Source organism: Homalodisca vitripennis, unplaced genomic scaffold, assembly GCF_021130785.1.
Source record: "Homalodisca vitripennis isolate AUS2020 unplaced genomic scaffold, UT_GWSS_2.1 ScUCBcl_2747;HRSCAF=7811, whole genome shotgun sequence".
Classification (NCBI taxonomy): domain Eukaryota; kingdom Metazoa; phylum Arthropoda; class Insecta; order Hemiptera; family Cicadellidae; genus Homalodisca; species Homalodisca vitripennis.
This window is the reverse complement of record NW_025778863.1, coordinates 1-13,595: the sequence shown is the minus strand read 5'-3', so window position 1 is coordinate 13,595 and position 13,595 is coordinate 1. Positions and strand designations below refer to the sequence as shown.

Genomic DNA, 13,595 nt, shown 5'->3' with positions numbered 1-13,595 from the left:
GGACAAGAAGCTTATAAATTGCACTTAGTCCTGTAAGAACCTTTGCGCTGCTTCCGGAGTGATATAGGATATTCAGGATGGGTAAGGTTAGAGAGTAGGGGCCGCCTCCTATCGAGATCCATGAGGAAGAATTAGGGCACTACATCTCAAAGTCATCCCGGAAGAAGGGGGAGGCCAGCTCTGAACCAGCCTCTCCAGTCAAAGTAGGCAGGGGGTTGTCACACCCTTGTTGAGGTTAACAAGAGCCTCTGAGGTAAGGGAATAAACCCCACCAACTCCAACAGTCATCTTCCACAGTAGACTAGACCTATCGAATTGCCCATGAACCCCAGAATCTCAACATTTGCGGTTAGTGATGTGCTGCTACTGGACATCCATAAGGTTGCCCAGATTGAAGTGGCACATTGGTTTTTGCTGTGCCCAGTGGTGGGTTCAACTGGTAGGTATAAACCAGCCAGAAGTAATCCCTGCTGGGACGTTTGCATTGTCTTACCAGGTGCACGATTGAGAGCACTACGATGTGGTAGTCATGATCTCTAAGCACGGTGAAGCAACCGAGTTTTCTATTCAACATTTTTCTCTTTGTTATCTTGAGACGTATGTTGTTTGTGAGATAGAGTTTTTTGATGAGACAATGAGAATACCTCTTCGTCGCTTATATTACACTATATTTTGTATTTTAAATGGTTCTTTAGATGTAACAAAATTTCTATGGATTATATAATAGACCACTGAACTATAAATAAAGTGTACAATAAAGAAATAAGAAATATATTCTTCACATCTTAAAGAATTTATCTTTCAAAAGTCAGTTAAAATTTAGAAAAAGGAACCAAAGAAATGTTTAGTTGAGTTGCCTCAGCATTCTTTTCAAGAAATGGTTGACATAAATAACAATCAATAAGGTCTAAAGTGGAAATTATATTATATAATTGTTACTATAAGTAATAAATAAGTTATGATATTAAAGGGTAAGTCATAAGTCATCTTTATTGCACATTAAAATACATTCATACTGAACAGGTGCATTGTCAATAAATACATGCTAAAATATAAATATAAATTAAGTTTATAGGAAAGAGATAGATTAAGTAATGAAATATACTGTTAAAACTTTACAAGACAATAAATTTAAAATACAATACAACAGGATATAAAGTTTGTTATTGACGGAAAGTTTGATAAGAACATGTTATAACTGTAAACACAGTTGTTTGTATAACAGTATAACATGTTCTTGTAATAGGAAATACATAGGCAAGACAAAAAGACCACTAAATGTGAGGAATTAAAGGACATAAAAACAATACGAAAAAAAGGAATAGTGGAAAAGGTCTAAAAATTTCTCATAATCCTTAAGTGACGAGTCTAATTTATTTAGAAGCAGCAAAAGCTCAGATAAAATATATGTAATTACTTGAGAGTGTTTTCCTTAAAATTATTTTGCTTAATCAATGTCCATTTGCAGATCATTTTTAATAGTATTCTTCTTGTTAGAGAGATAGTTCTCTTTGTAGCTATCACATGCAGAGGTTCTGTCATTTTTATACGCCACTCTTCAGTCCCGAAGAATATAACGCTGACTTTGTCAGCAGAACTTGCCTGTTCCAATCGATTCAATATAAGATGGCCATGGAGCATGCCCCCTTATTTTAGCGAAGGACTTTCTGGGCAGTATAAAACGTCTTATTTATAGTACTCACAGTACAATTAAGGATTATGAGATAAGAAAAAGAAACTGTATATGAAGTAACTCTAGAAAATATGCCTATTTCTGTTCGGTCTATTGGTATTTAGGACTTGTTAGTTCCAAAGTATGGAGGATAAACATATACATATACAAATTGTTGAAGAAAAGAATAATTTTTTTTTAATTATAGACAGTTGAAAAAAAAATATCAATAAATAATAAATATTTTTTTGAGAAGCAAAAATTTAAAACTTATGTCAGCTGGAATTGAACCAGATATCTACAATTTACAAAGTCCTTGACTTTACCACTCGTCAATCAGGTATGATGTCTTTGAGCCTGTTAAAGATGTATTAGACACATCACTGCCAGTGATAATCTTATGATAGTCAGATAAACAAAGCAAAGGTTCTGATCACTTGCATATCAGTCCTTATCTCAAGACCCTTCTTATCTGCTGTAGGGAAAAGATATACAGTAGGAGTCCCGGTAATCCCGAGGTGAATGGGACCGAATGTACCTCGAATTGTGAAGAACTCGAATTATACGGAACACTTTGAGAAAATATTGGGTTATAATTAGAACTGAAGGCAAAACAAAAAGAAATATGCTTTTATTACAAATACCAGCATTAAGAAATTACTTACAGAGGTCCAAAGATGCAATGTTTTACTTAAAAAAACTGTCTAGAGTTTTTTTGTTTCACCACACTGCAGCGTTTGCGGGCAGCCATGTCTCTCCACCGCCGAAGCAAATAACGTGTCTGCCGCTGTCGCCTCTGCTTGCTGCTCTACGTAGCGCAGGGCCGCATCCAGTGCCGCGTAGCCGTCGCTGTGAGTCATTGCCGGGTCTGTCTCCTGCACACTTTCTTCTTCCTCACTCCCGTCAGCTGTCATGTCTGTGACCATCTCAACTATGGTGTCGTCTGTTGTCTCTAACTGTTCGTCCCTACTCATCCACTCTCCAATATCAGTTTGATTTGTCCCATTGCAACCAGGAAGTCTGTTTATTAAATTTATTAACGGTAGATCGTCATCTTCATCATCATTTTCAATTTTACACACTCCGATTTTTCATCCATGATTTCTGGATTGTTTCTGGTTTAATTTCGCTCCAAGCTTCAGCGATCCAATAAATAACATCCTTGATTGTGACTTTTTTCAGGAAATCTTTTATGGTTGCCTCTCCTTCAATTGTTTGAAAACATTTGATTGCAACAAACGGCGTCTGTACTTTTTTTTTCAAAGTTTCAAGTACGCCTTGGTCCATAGGCTGAATGAGGCTGGTCACGTTTGGTGGCAAAAAACATCGTACGTATGCCATCGCATTGCAGTTCCCCTTCATCTGGGTGTAGATCCTGCGTTATCAAGTGTTAAGATGGCTTTAGAGGGTAGGTTGCTTTTCTTCAAAAACTTTTTGGTTTCAGGAACAAACTTCACTAAAAAACCAGTTTTTAAAAATTTGTTTGTCCATCAATGCGTTTTTTTTCGGTTTGTATAAGTTGCTGGAAGCGTTGAAATAGACATGTTTTTTTAAACGCACGAGGCTTAGCCAGAACTTGCCAATGACAGTTAGTTTTAATTTATGGCTTCCCGACGCGTTTGAAGCGGCTAGCACACAGTCAGTCTTTCTTTGCTTTTTTTGTGACCCGGAGCAGCTTTTTCCTCCCGTGAAGCTAGAGTTTTTGATGGCAAAGTTTTAAAATTCAAACCAGTTTCATCACAGTTGTAAATCTGATCAGGTGTTAAATTTTCACTTTTAATAAGATTTCTTAACTTTTTCACAGAACTGAACAACTGCCTCGGAATCCGCCGAAAGTTTCTCCCCACAAATTTCTAACTGCCTCACGCCATAACGTTTTTTCCAACGGTCAAGCCATCCTACACTTGCCGTAAAATCTTCCTCACCTTCATTGATTTCATTGCGAAAGTACACATGCCTTTTCCTGTAAAATAGGTCCGGAAATAGGACAACCTTTGTTTCTTTGTTGACAAAACCATAAAAAATAGGGCTTCGCTAGTTTTTTCATACTCTGCTTTTTTCATAGACTTCCGCTCATTAGTACACTTTTCCGAGCACTTTTCTGATGCAAATTTTTTCAATTTTATCGCGATTCCTTCGCCAGTCACCAACTGTCACTTCACCAACTCCGTACTCGGCAGCTAATTTTTTTAACGTTTCACCTTTATCAAGTCTTTTAAGAGCTTCTAGTTTTTGTTTTTATCGGTTACAAACTTTCTTTTACTTTTTGAACTCATAGTTCACTGTACAATGAACACATAAACACTTCAGAAAATACTTTTTTACTAAAACTTAATATTTAGACAACGAGTACTGTACGTTGTAAATAAACAGACGGGTAAGCGCACTGCGATCGTAATCTAGAACAACCGTACCGCAGTCGAACGTGATGAACAACGAATCTGATTTATTTTTAGACAATACGGGGCGCGATGTTCCGTAGCCTTGATAGGGTGGGGGTGGGGCGGTGCAAATGAAGTGGCACTGATGAGTCAGGCTACCGGCTTCTCCAAGTAGCCTAGCACTCAGTTTACAGACATGCGCTCGAGTGTGTTGTACAAATATGTAAATTATCACATTTTATTTTTTTTACATTTGTTGGCTCGGATTTAACGGAACCTCGGACTATCGAGACTCAGAACTATCGGGACTCTACTGTAAATGTAAAAATAATTATGAAAAACTAAAATTTAGCACCCTGTTGTGAAATTATTCAAAAGTAAAAACTGTTAATAATGATGTGGCTTAAATTCTGGTCACTTTCATATAACAACTTTTATAATAATTTTACAGAAAACAAAAACTATATTAAATAAAAAAGAAAAGAAGCACATAACCTGCACAAAATGGATATCCCAGTAGTCTGCCAATTAATTATTACATAAGGTACATCAAATAATTACAATTTTCCTACTGTTCAATATTGGTTATTTTTCACAGTCATAATTATTCCTCTCAGTAAGTTGAAAACGTATCCCAGTGATTATTCTGACGATAAACATAACAGACTGTATGAGGAAGGTTTGGCCTCGTGTTTACCAAATGAAAACATTGATTCTCCAATTAGTTAACAAGAATAGCAATCCCCATGATAGATTTCTTGCTAAAATAAATAAATTATGCATGTTTATTTTCTTGCTTATTCTAATAACAGTATTAAGTTTCAATGTTTTATTATTTTTTTGCAGGTTTAATATTCTTTTTCAAATAACTGTACCAAAATTTTGACACGAACAAATTTATATATGGAGAACTTTTTATTATTTGATCAGAAACGTTCACCAGAAAAAAATTGTTCAGTTAACTAGAATTTATTTTTTAGATCTAAATTTATTTTTCTATAGCTTATAAGGTTTTATCCTATACAACTTATATCTTATAACCTCGCCTAAAGTGCTGTGTTTTTTCCAAACCATCATGGCCCTACAGTTTACCACACATTTGCAAAAAAAAGCTGCATTCCTATTAACAATTCTAATCGTCTTAACACATTGCTCTGATATATTTTTTACTATAACAAATGTACTTTAGATCTATGTAATAATTTATGTTATACTGTAAAAATATTGTAAACTTTAAAGAAATATATTGCATTACATTTAGTGTTCAATTTAGTATTCAAATTACAAGGGCTATCCAGAAAGTAGATTAGTTTTGATATAAACACAACAAAACGGTAAAAGAAAAAATTTGTACTATTTACATTAGAAAGTGACACTAAAATACATTTTTCCAACCACAGTCACCATACATATTTAGGATCTTATACTAGTTTTTAAATTCCAGCTTTATAAAATTCTGGTGCCTGAGACTTCAACCAGGTAGTCCATACACTCCCGCAGTTCTAAGTCGTCGCCAAAGGGCTTGAGTCACAAACCAGGTCTTCATTGCTGGAAACAAGTGGTAGTTGCTGGATGTAAGGTCCAGACTGTAAGGTGGATGTGGAAATACCTCCTACACAGGACTTCTCGAGTCCAATTTGTCGGGTCTGGTTGGGCTATGTTGTGCAAAAACATTTTTGAACAACATTCCTCTATGCTTGTTTTTGTATTGATCTTCTTAACTTTTGCAAGGTTTTACAATACCTTGCAGAATTCTGCATGTTCTGCTTTCTTAAAGAAGAAGACCTTCTTTGCTGTCACAAAAAAACAGCTGCCATCGTCTTCCGTGCTGTCTTGTAATTATATATTAACAGTCCTTTAATAATTTGGCTCTCAAGTAGCAAGTGTCTAGTTAATAGAATAGCAAAATTAGTTTGTGGAAACTCTAAGAGCAGATCTGAAAAAAATTGTTAATGCACTTCATAGTGCATTTTGACATCCTTTTAAGCTTAATTCAACGCGAAATGGATAGACAAAGTTAAGATCTATCTCACACAACAGTCGAATGAAGGCTGACGTTTAACACTGTATATTTCATATAATATATATATATATAATTTCAATAAATTTTATTATATACATAGAACAAATTATATACTTATAAAAAATCTAAATAGCTCTATTACAATCTACTCAACAGTAAATGGTCTTAAAAAAGAATTTCATATACCTTTTATATAGTTTTATCCTTTCAAGGTTTTCAAATTTACAGTTTTACCCATCAGTTACAAGATCTTCATTGCAAATTCTTTCATTTAACTGTATCATTAGACCAAGTAATTCATTTTCATCCCCAGTGTATGCTTCCGGACCACAACTTCAGCCATATAACCTTGCCCTGCAAAACAAGAATCTATTAGGATAAGCTATATTTAGACAAGGCATGTCCACTTGACAGCAAGAATTAACATGATTACATGAAATAAAGTTATCTATTAAATAATAATCTGCAGAACCCAGTTGGTGTGAAATGACCTTAAGTTGTTGCCCTATAAAACAATGTTAAATTTCAAAGTCTTTTAAAACCTTATTATTAGTCATAAAGGTATAGGAGATGTCTCATTTTAAAGATGTGAATAGAATGTATCAAAAACTCCTTATAGTGTTTTTTTTTTAATATTTACAAAAATATGAAATTTCTTTTCTGAGTAATAAATTACATTTTTTTCTGAAAAGGGTTTAGATGCATATCTTTAAAATGAGGACATCTCAAATACTCTACACCAAAAAATAAGGACATACAAGTGTTTAAACTTATAACATGTTCTTATGGGACTAAAATAAAGATGGCCACAAAGAGAGCCAGCTTCTTATATTATAGTGTCTGATGTTGAAGGTAATACTATAAAAGAAACTTAAAATATTTGTACTATAGTTTTTATATTGTATTAAAAGTGCTTCCAATAATCTCATAAAATAAATATTAAAAAAACAAGTGTTATGGATCGATTAAGATTTTTGAAACCATCGAATTTATCTTAATTAAAGTAACTGTTATAGAAGTTTATAATTAATTTTAAATTGTTATAATTATATAAAATAACCATTTGAATGTGGGGAGTCCTCAGATTGTTAACAGCACAAAATAAATGCGGCTTCGGTCTGTACAAAGTATTACATCCTAGTTTCAACTGAGAAAATATTACAGAGAAAAGAAGCTCCTCAGTGATTATTCAAGTGACAATGTTTATGTGTAGTCCGGTAAAATAAGGATGCAACCTCGGAATGAAAGATAATAAGCTAAAAATTTGCATACGTCTTTATTTTGATGGTATAAAACTTACCTCAAAAAGTCTCATATAATCACGTGTACGCGTCTTTAGATATTTAAGGTCAAAGTTCACACGAAAATCAATTTTTTGAAAATATCTCGTTTCCCTTACGCTAAATGACTTTGAAGGTAGTAAGAGAAATTGTAGAATGAAAAATTCTCTTCAACTTTTGTCTGAAGTAATTTTATGTACGTTCAACCCTTTTTGAGATACAGCGTAAAGAGTAGGGGACCGCTTACCTGTATATACGATAATGCGAGGTCAGCCAGTAAAATACAATAAATAAATGAGTTATATTGTTAATTATTCAGTTAATATTATTATTGTTACTTAATACTATTATTATTGTTAGCATTATTATCATTATTATTACATTTTTATTATTATCATTATTATTAATTTTTTTATTATTATTTATTATTTAATATTCCATATTTATTAGATATTAATTATAAATTATATATTCTCTAAATAATACTTATTTTATTTTTACCAAACATACAATATTATAAAGAAATATTTCAAATGAATTTTAATTATATATTTATTTATTTATCCAATAATCAATTTATTAAAATTACAAATATAAAATATTTGTTTTTATTATTAATGATTAATATTTTTTGTTTTAATTTTCTTCTTCTTCCTCTGGCTGTTCAAATACCGGATTCTTTATCATCATTCTCGTTTACGAAAGTATCAGAATAGAAAGATTCAAGAATATCAGGTGCATATTCACTTCCTTCATTGAAACCATCTGAGGTTGATGAAGCGTTGAGGCATGATTGTCCATTACACTGCCCACAAATTAAAGTGCATCGTAATCCTGATTTCCTGCATCCGCAATTAGAACCACAACCTTTCTTGCAATTGCAAAATATTGTATTCAGCAGTTCTTCTGGTGCTGGTGGTAATAATGTTTGTTATTGGTTCCATTTTGCAGTACCCAGCCGAATTCCTGGAGTTCTAAATCATTTCCCAACAAAATTTGGGTCTGATAATAGACACGAAGGATATGCTGACGAGCTGCTGTACTTGAAGGTGGAAGACTTGATAACTGCACTGGTTTGTTGCGTCTTGTTGATTTGATGAACTGGGTGTATCGAAAAGAGTCTATATCGTCTTCTGATTTCGGAGCATTATACGTTGCTAAGAAAATACTCCATTTTCAAATAATTCTTGTACAGAGCAGTTTTTTTGTTTAAATAGTTCAGCTGATTGATTTAAATCGTGATGTTTTTCGAACATTTTAATAATAAACGATATTTTTACCTTTTTTATTAAAGCTCGCAAAGAGTCGTATCACATCCAATAAACGCGTTGTAAAAATAATATGTGTTTCTTAGAATGAGGGTTATTTATCAAAACTTTTCGATAAATACAGTTTTGTCTCCACATTAATCTTACCCATTTTTTCTGAAAAAATTTTCTTGTTGATGTGATTGAGCACCGTCCTATCAAAATAACTAGCAAATCAATATCTTCTCCTACATTGACATAAGTAATTTTTTAAAGTTCAGACTCTGCAATAGCTGTTTCTACAATTATAACATCACCATCATCTCTGGCTTGTTTTTTTAGTGATATTAACAGTTTTTAATTTGTTAATAAGCATGTCTATAAATATTGATTTATTAGATGAATTCGATAAAAACTTTTCTTGGCTAATTGGCACCTCCATTGTTTCATCAAAGCGGAGTTCGTAAGATTTTGAAACACCAGTAGTTTCTTCTTTAATTATTGTTCCATTGCTTTAATGTTCTTAGTGTAGTCTGAGTAACCATCAAATACAAACAACGATACTTAACCCATAATGTGTTTGTAAATATTTGACGTATTTATTCAAAATATGAGAGATAGTATCATCTTTATTCCATACAACGCGATGCAAGAGAAATCAACCATCGATGATATAATATTCATATGGTATAATATTCATAGTAATATTAAATAATAAATAATAATAAAAGTTTAATAATAATGATTAATAATAAAAATTTAATAATAATGATAATAATGCTGACAATAATAATAGTAAGTAAATAATTAACAATATAACTCATTTATTTATTTATTTTATTCTACTGGCTGACCTCGCATTATCGTATATACAGGTAAGCGGTCCCCTACTCTTTGCGCTGTATCTCAAAAAGGGGTTGAGCGTAACATAAAATTACTTTAGACAAAAGTTGTAGAAAAACTTTTTCGTTCTACAATTTCTCTTACTACCTTCAAAGTCATTTAGCGTAAGGGAAACGAGATATTTTTCAAAAAACTGATTTTCATGAACTTTGACCTTAAATATCTAAAGACGCGTACACGTGATTATATGAGACTTTTGAGGTAAGTTTTATACCATCAAAATAAAGATGTATGCAAATTTTTAGCTTATTATCTTTCATTCCGAGGTTTGCATCCTTATTTTGCCTTATTTTACTGAGTTTAGTGGGGAACTGTGCACAGTCACCATATAGGTAAGGAACAGCTGGCAATTGCTTCATTATATGGAGTAGAAGATTATGATTTACTCGACTAAACTTAAATCCAATAGAGCAGTGGTTCCCAACCTTTTGTGTTTGGCGACCCACTTCCAAATGTTTTTTCACATTCGCGACCCATCCCTCACCCGTGATTTTATATATACATATGTATATTATGTATATATAACATTAATATAAAATACACATGATTTATATTTATATACGTGTATAGAATAAAAAAATTTAAAATGTAAATAAATATGTACACAGCTTAGTATTGAAAACATAGAAATAGTTTATTGGTTATTCAAGATTACAAATAATTTTTCTATAATACTAGTGTGACTTCTGGCATTGTTTTGACTGAACAAGTAATTCAATGTCAGGATTAAAATTAGATATTTTTGAGGCGTAAATCACTTTCAACGTCCACCAGTCTGTTTTCTATACTTATTCTTGATGTGAACCAAGGTTGAAAAGGCACGCTCACAAAGATATGTTGTTGAAAAAACCATTAGGAATCTCATTGAAAATTTTGACATCTTGAGAGTGGGATACTCGGAGAAAAAGGCAAAATTGGGAACACTGGAAGTAAGAAGAGCAAGAAGGAAGCTAAGAATTGAAAAAGAAGAACAAAAAGACAAGGAAAGAGAAGGTGTTATGCTGCTGGTTAGATATGCTAAATTAAAATTTTAAACAATTTTAATGTAAATATTAGTGTTAAAAAAAACTTTGACAGCAATTTTCCGAAAACCTGTTTTACATTACCGTCAAAACTCAAAAACTATTTGTGCTACAGCTACAAAGTTTTTACGAGTTACTCAGGACACATATAGCTGCAATGTGAACTACAATCATAAGGGTGAGTAACAACATTTTATTGTGTACTGAGCTTCCACCCTCCTAGAAAATACGTGGCGTTGGCCGCGGACGCAGATGCGTGTCTGGTAGTTTGACGGGATTCGAGACCGTCGCTGCATACGCGGACGTTCATACTATGGATGGATGGACGCGACGCCACGGCAGTGTGACATGGCCTTACGAGTGACAGTCACGCCGTGACCCACCTTAAAACATCCGCCCCGCGACCCACCGTTTGGGAAAAACGCTGCAATAGAGGAACAAAATGTAAGACGCAACCAGGCAAACCCTATACAATATAAACATCTCTTTGTAGTAATTTATTAATTGCATTACTGATATAATAATATTTCTCAATGGACCTAACATGTGTCAGTGTATTAAGTTCAATACTTAAGATTACCAAAAATAAGAAATTCACAAACCTCAAAGTTTTCAATAAGAAGGTCATGATTTAGTGCTTCAGAAGCCAGAGTGGACTTGCCCCGCAGCCACTCATGCCAATCAGTACTACATAATGGCCTTTCTGTAGTTGTCTCAGTTCAGCTCTCGTTTGATTCAGCTGAAACATGGAATAGCATCAAGTGAAATTTTAAAAGTGTAAAACAGTCTAAATGTACCCTTTTATATTTTGTATCATTCACACCTAAATTAGCTATAGTAGCGAGGATTGATTCAATCTGAATGTTGAGTTTAACTCCAATTCACCTTTCTTTTAGTGAGGAACATTGTCTGAAGCTGAAAACGAACTCTCAAACATCATCAGAGACACTAGACTACAAAATACAGTGTAATTTAGGTGAAGAGGTCTCAATAGTCTCAACTGGAGCTAAACTCAACATTCACATTGTACCAACCCTACAGGCTACACAATAGCTACATTATCTGTAGAAAACTGGGTAGGTCCACCATGCTTTGACATGATGTCTGAAACATGATAGTGCACTCAATTATGCACATGACATAATACAGGTAGTGCAGTTATCAGTCCTGCTCTTCCAGCACTATGGCCTGACTTTTCTCCTTATTCTGTTTGATAAGATGTAAACCGTTTACGATGGACGGGATTAAGATTAATCCATGTAAACCCCCGTGGGGATGGACAGTATGAAATTATTACAAATTTGACAAAGAACAACAAATTATTTATTTCATATTTCAACAGGAAAATAGTGTATGAAAGTAAACAAATTAGAAGGAAATTACAAATTTATGGAAATACTCTCCTTACATTCCAAAATTTTGTTTTAAATCAATTAACACAACTATTTAACCAAAAAAAATGTTTTTTAAAGTAGCGTAACAATTCAATACCAAAAGGACTTTAATCATACATCTAACACAAAAATCTCAGCCAAAAGTATAAGGGGACCGACACAGAGTGGAATTAAGTCTTTAAATTCAATGATTGCAAATCATAGTTTATACGAGTAGACTCGATAGTCTGACATACGGAACCTGAAACCCAGCCAGATCATAGAGGTATTATGAGCATTGTGAGAATGTGAGTAGCGTTATTTATTTCATTACGGAAGATATTATTATAAAATTACTAGATAGCCTCTTAGATAAGATTTAAAAGAAGGTAAAAACAGTTGTAAATAAATGCTGTTGAAAAAACCGACAAATTATTGTTTGTTATTTTTTTAATACAAAAACGGTTTTTCCCTGTATCTAAGATTCAGTTTAAGATTGTTTTTTATATATAAATTTTCAATATTATATTTAATTTTTTCAAAATAACCATAAATTGGTTCTGGTAAATGCCATTTCGAAAATTTCCAGAGATTATCACTGTTTATGTATCCAAATAATCACTCACTTTTCACCTACAGTTAAGGTTCACCATACTTTATGTTTTAGAAGACTTGAGAGTCCATTATGGAAACACAGGACACAATTAAAAAACCACTCACCACCAACCACTCATCACTTTAGACAAAACCCAATTCCAAATAATGAACCCCTTTACCACTCATCTCCCACGAGGAAACATGTTTATAATGAAAAATTATAACAGTTAAACTTCCTGTATACTTTTCTGATTTTAAACTCATGGAAGTTAAATGTTAAAAACTCTCCAGGAAATTCTATCATGAAGGTGATTGCAATAGTCAGATTTCAATATACTTCTTTGTTAGCCTAATAAATTTAATTCAAAAGAAACAATTTAAGGATTCCAAAACGATAAATACATAAAACGGGCCATACAATTCATTTTTTAAGAGGGCTCTTTGCCAGTGGCGTTTATAATCAGTCTTTTAATTGTAAAAAACAAAACAATCCAATTAGATTTGCCTAAACTTTTTTAGTGGTTAAGAATTTTTAATATTTCACTGAGTAAAAGATCATGAAATTTTTGTTAACTTACCAAAACTGTACGAGAGACATTTCTTCCGAGGGAAAGAGCAGTATATCAAGTTCTCAACCACAGCTTCAACCCAGGAAGCCTTCTTGTGATGAAACATTTTTTCAATGATTCGTTTAATTCAAATTTCAACCCATTGGATACCAATCCTTGGAGGGAATCTATTAATGCTGCTCCTAGGCCATCATTTTTATCAAAACAAAATATTTAAAAGTAGTTCATTTTTCTTTTCCTTGAGGGTCCTGGTTGGTAAATAATATACCTACCCTTACATTATTCATTTTATGTACACTAACAGAACTATTACAAAAGATATAAAAATTGTTCTATTTTCTATTTAACGTCTATGATATAACACAATAAAATACTTATATGTTATTTCATCTAGCATACAAAAGTTACACTCTATATAAGTAATCAATGTGCTTAGGAAACACTGCTTGGTAATTACTGTACTATTACTGCACTCAACTTTCAATTATGGTTTATACTTTCCATACTGCTTGTTCTAATACCAATTTT

At 32.8% G+C, this 13,595-nt stretch overlaps 1 protein-coding gene across 2 annotated transcripts in view; it reads right to left on the bottom strand.

Moving 5' to 3' along the window:
• Nucleotides 1-6,386, bottom strand: part of LOC124372214 (apoptotic protease-activating factor 1-like) — a 46,058-nt gene extending 39,672 nt beyond the window's left edge. The window contains exon 1 of one of the 2 annotated variants that reach the window (XM_046830581.1): nucleotides 6,263-6,386. The gene's annotated coding sequence lies outside the window, so the exon portion shown is untranslated. The remainder of the gene's footprint in view (nucleotides 1-6,262) is intronic. The other variant, XM_046830582.1, reaches the window with a different exon arrangement.
• Between the last annotated feature and the right edge of the window lie 7,209 nt (nucleotides 6,387-13,595).